The 5441-nt window shown below is 40.7% G+C and overlaps 1 non-coding gene across 1 annotated transcript; it reads right to left on the reverse strand.

Annotated features, from left to right (window-relative positions):
• Positions 1 to 259: 259 nt before the first annotated feature.
• Positions 260 to 331, reverse strand: TRNAR-UCU (transfer RNA arginine (anticodon UCU)). The gene has a single exon. It is a non-coding gene; the product is annotated as a tRNA-Arg (tRNA).
• Between the last annotated feature and the right edge of the window lie 5110 nt (positions 332 to 5441).

Here is a 5441-nt window from a genome sequence, read left to right on the forward strand (position 1 = left end):
TCTAAAAGATACTAAACCTCAATTCCAAGAAATTATATCTTCTAGCAAGACATTCACCGAGCAAGCGGAAATCCTTTTGAAGGAAGCTATTCAGGAACAGCTGGAACGGTTTTCTCTTCAGTAACAAATAAATTTTGCATGTCTACTCTTGTTAGTAGAATAGGAATCGTTGAGAAAGCTTTTTCATTTGAATCATGCAAAAAAGTTTTCTTTGTTTTTAGTTTAGTATAGTTATTTAAAGAATAGATAGAAATAAGATTGCGTCCAATAGGATTTGAACCTATACCAAAGGTTTAGAAGACCTCTGTCCTATCCATTAGACAATGGACGCTTTTCTTTCATATTTTATTCTTTCTTTTATTTTTTTGCTTCTTCCGAGAAAAAACTGTTAGACCAAAACTCTTTTAGGAAATCAAAAAATCCAGATACAAATGCATGATGTATATATTATATCATGCATATATCATAAAGAAGGAGTATGGAGGCGGTAGTGGGAATCGAACCCGCAACCCCAAGGTTATGAGCCTTATGAGCTACCAAACTGCTCTATACTCTTAAACTAAAGAGGGGTAACTAGTGGATAAAAGAGGGTTGGATACGCCCCTCTACCAATATCTATACAAATAGAATAGTCCATTTATACAGAATGGTAAAGAGGGCTCCTCTATGATTATCAATTCCAGAAATCCATACAAATACGAAAGGGTATTTTATCCTTACCAACTGGATCTTGTTGCACCCGGTAACAAACATTCATAAACCATTTCTCGAAGTACGTGTCCGGATAGCCCAAAATGTCGATAGTTAGCTCTAGGTCTTCCGGTCAAAAAACAACGTCGATGAAGGCGTGTAGGTGCACTATTACGCGGTAGGGATTGCAATTTTTCTCGCATTTTCGTTTTTTCACTCAAACTCAAGGGAGAAACTTTGCTTCTTATCTTTTTTTTTAAAGATTGACGAATCAAATGATATTTCTGTTCTAATTTCTGCCGCTTCTTCTCCCTCTGAATCAAACTTTTTTTTGCCATAATGTGTCGTTGCTATTATTACCAAGTATACGGTTCTAATCCTAGATGGAAAAATAAATAGAAAAAGAAATCTAAAAAGGCAGATCCTCCCTCTCTATCAAGAGTAATGAACTAGGTGCTGATACAGTACAAAAAAACAAACTAAATTAACCAAACTTGCCTGATGTTGAGGCAATCAAGAAAGCTGCATAAGTGAATATATAACCCACGGAAAAGTGAGCTAATCCAACCAATCTTGCTTGCACAATGGAAAGAGCCACGGGCTTATCTCTCCAGCGAATTAAATTAGCTAAAGGTGTGCGTTCATGAGCCCATGCTAAAGTCTCAATTAATTCCTGCCAATACCCCCGCCAGGAAATTAAGAACATAAATCCAGTAGCCCAAACAAGATGTCCAAATAAGAACATCCACGCCCATACCGATAAACTATTCATCCCAAAAGGATTATATCCATTGATAAGTTGTGAAGAGTTTAACCATAGGTAATCTCTTAACCATCCCATCAAATAAGTGGAGGATTCATTAAATTGTGAAACGTTGCCCTGCCATAATGTGATATGTTTCCAATGCCAATAAAAAGTAACCCACCCAATGGTATTTAACATCCAGAAAACTGCCAAATAAAATGCGTCCCAAGCAGAAATATCACAAGTACCGCCGCGCCCTGGGCCGTCACAAGGAAAACTATATCCAAAATCCTTTTTATCTGGCATTAATTTGGAACCGCGTGCATCTAAAGCGCCCTTTACTAAAATCAATGTAGTTGTATGCAAACCTAGAGCAATAGCATGATGAACCAAGAAATCCCCAGGTCCTATTGTTAAGAAAAGCGAATTACTATTCTCATTAACAGCATTCAACCATCCGGGCAACCATAGGCTTCGACCCGCATTGAAAGCGGGGCCATTCGTTGAAGATAAGAGTATATCGAACCCATATGTCGTCTTGCCATGAGCAGATTGTATCCATTGGGCAAATATAGGTTCGATCAAGATTTGCTTTTCTGGAGTACCAAAAGCAAGCATGACGTCGTTATGAACATAAAGGCCCAAGGTATGGAATCCTAGAAAGAGGCTAGCCCAACTTAAATGAGATATGATAGCTTCTTTATGGTCTAACATTCTTGCCAATACATTATCCTCATTCTGTTCCGGATTGTAATCCCTAATGAAAAAAATAGCTCCATGAGCAAAAGCCCCTGTCATGATGAACCCTGCAATATATTGGTGATGAGTATATAAAGCAGCTTGAGTAGTAAAGTCTTGTGCTATGAATGCATAAGGAGGTAAAGAGTACATATGTTGAGCTACTAAGGAAGTAATAACCCCTAAAGAAGCTAGAGCAAGACCTAACTGAAAATGAATCGAATTGTTGATTGTGTCATAAAGGCCCTTATGCCCACGCCCTAATCGACCCCCCGGAGGAGTATGCGCTTCTAAAAGATCTTTAATACTGTGCCCAATTCCGAAGTTAGTTCGATACATGTGACCGGCAATGAGAAAAATAAATGCAATAGCTAAATGATGGTGAGCCATATCGGTCAGCCACAAACTTTGTGTTTGTGGATGGAATCCCCCAAGAAGAGTTAGAATGGCAGTTCCCGCTCCTTGAGCGGTACCAAATAAATGATTACTCGAATCAGGGTTTTGGGCATAAAGATTCCATTGACCCGTCAAAAGGGGTCCCAACCCCTGGGGATAGGGTAATACATCTAAGAAATTATTCCATCGAACGTACTCCCCCCTGGATGCGGGAATAGCAACATGAACTAAATGTCCTGTCCAAGCCAAAGAACTTACCCCGAAAAGTCCTGACAAATGATGATTGAGACGAGATTCCGCGTTTTTGAACCACGAAAGGCTTGGTTTCCATTTGGGTTGTAGATGTAACCAACCCGCTATTAAGGACAGCGTAGAAAGAAATAATAGAAAAAGAGCTCCAGTATAAAGATCCTCATTGGTGCGTAATCCTATTGTATACCACCACTGATAAACTCCAGAATAAGCAATATTCACTGGACCAGCAGCACCTCCTCGAGTAAAGGCTTCCACAGCGGGTTGACCAAAATGAGGATCCCAAATCGCATGAGCAATAGGTCTTACGTGTAAAGGATCCTGTATCCATGATTCAAAATTTCCTTGCCAAGCTACATGAAACAGATTTCCGGACGTCCATAGAAAGATTATTGCTAATTGCCCAAAGTGAGAAGCAAAAATGTTCTGATAAAGACGTTCTTCAGTAATATCATCATGACTTTCGAAATCATGTGCGGTAGCAATACCAAACCAAATACGACGAGTAGTGGGGTCCTGAGCTAAGCCTTGGCTAAACCTGGGAAATCTTAATTCCATAATGCCTTTCAAATCCTCCTAGCCACTATCCTACTGCAATAATTCTCGCTAAGAAGAATGCCCATGTCGTGGCAATTCCACCCAGAAGGTAATGGGTTACTCCTACAGCGCGTCCTTGTATAATGCTCAAGGCTCTAGGCTGAGTAGCAGGAGCAACTTTTAATTTGTTATGAGCCCAAACGATAGATTCAATGAGTTCTTGCCAATAACCACGGCCGCTGAATAAAAACATTAAACTGAAGGCCCAGACAAAATGAGCACCTAAGAAAAAAAGACCATATGCAGATAATGAAGAACCATAAGACTGAATGACTTGCGATGCCTGTGCCCACAAGAAATCTCGAAGCCACCCATTAATCGTAATGGAACTCTGTGCAAAGTTTCCCCCTGTAATATGAGTTACCACCCCTTGATCACTTATAGTACCCCAAACATCCGACTGCATTTTCCAACTGAAATGGAAAATGACTACCGAAATTGCATTGTACATCCAGAATAAACCTAAGAAAACATGATCCCAGGCGGATACTTGACATGTTCCCCCTCGGCCAGGCCCATCGCAAGGAAAGCGAAAACCTAGATTTGCTTTATCGGGTATCAAACGGGAACTCCGAGCAAATAAAACACCTTTCAAAAGTATTAATACAGTCACATGTATGGTAAATGCATGAATGTGATGGACTAAAAAATCTGCGGTTCCTAATGGAATAGGTAACAAAGCCACTTTGCCACCTACTGCTACTAACTCGCCGCCTCCCCACGTTAAGCTAGTACTTGTTGTTTGCACCAGGAGCTGTTACGCCAGGCGCAGTAGCATGGATATTTTGTACCCATTGAGCAAAGATAGGTTGTAATTGTATGGCAGTATCCGAAAACATATCTTGTGGACGGCCTAAAGCACTCATGGTATCATTATGAATGTACAAGCCAAAACTGTGAAAACCTAGAAATATACATACCCAGTTAAGGTGGGATATGATTGCATCGCGGTGTCTAAGGACGCGATCTAATAGATCGTTGTATCGAGTAGTTGGATCATAGTCTCTTACCATAAAAATTGCTGCATGTGCAGCAGCACCGACTATTAGAAATCCGCCAATCCACATGTGGTGTGTGAACAAGGAAAGTTGTGTACCATAGTCAGTAGCTAGGTATGGATAGGGAGGCATAGAATACATATGATGAGCTACAACAATGGTTGTAGAGCCTAGCATAGCTAGGTTAAGAGATAATTGAGCATGCCATGACGTTGTTAAGATTTCATAAAGACCCTTATGGCCTTGTCCTGTAAATGGGCCCTTGTGAGCCTCCAAAATATCTTTAAGTCCATGGCCAATACCCCAATTGGTCCTATACATATGACCTGCGATTAGGAAAAGAATAGCAATAGCTAAATGATGGTGCGCAATATCGGTCAGCCAGAGACCACCGGTTACTGGATCTAGTCCTCCGCGAAAAGTCAGAAATTCTGCGTATTTGGACCAATTTAAAGTGAAAAAAGGGGTTGCTCCTTCGGCAAAACTAGGATAAAGTTGAGCCAAAAGGTCCCGATTCAAGATAAATTCATGAGGAAGTGGTATCTCTTTAGGATCCACCCCAGCGTCAAGAAATTGGTTAATTGGTAAAGATACATGAATTTGGTGCCCCGCCCAAGAAAGAGACCCAAGTCCTAATAATCCCGCTAAGTGGTGATTCAACATGGATTCTACATCTTGGAACCAGGCCAATTTGGGAGCGGCTTTGTGATAATGGAACCAACCAGCAAAAAGCATTAACGCTGCAAAAATCAATGCACCAATTGCAGTACAATAGAGTTGTAATTCACTAGTTATTCCAGATGCTCGCCAAAGCTGAAAAAAACCAGAGGTTATTTGGATTCCTCGGAAACCCCCGCCTACATCACCATTCAATATTTCTTGCCCTTACTATAGGCCAAACTACCTGAGCACTGGGTCCAATGTGAGTAGGATCACTTAGCCATGCTTCATAATTGGAAAAACGGGCGCCATGAAAGTACATGCCACTCAACCAAAGAAAGATAATGGAAAGTTGCCCGAAATGA

The sequence above is a fragment of the Triticum urartu genome, unplaced genomic scaffold (genome assembly GCF_056163025.1).
Source record: "Triticum urartu cultivar PI428250 unplaced genomic scaffold, HENAU_Tu73 scaffold535, whole genome shotgun sequence".
In the NCBI taxonomy this organism is placed as follows: Eukaryota; Viridiplantae; Streptophyta; class Magnoliopsida; order Poales; family Poaceae; genus Triticum; species Triticum urartu.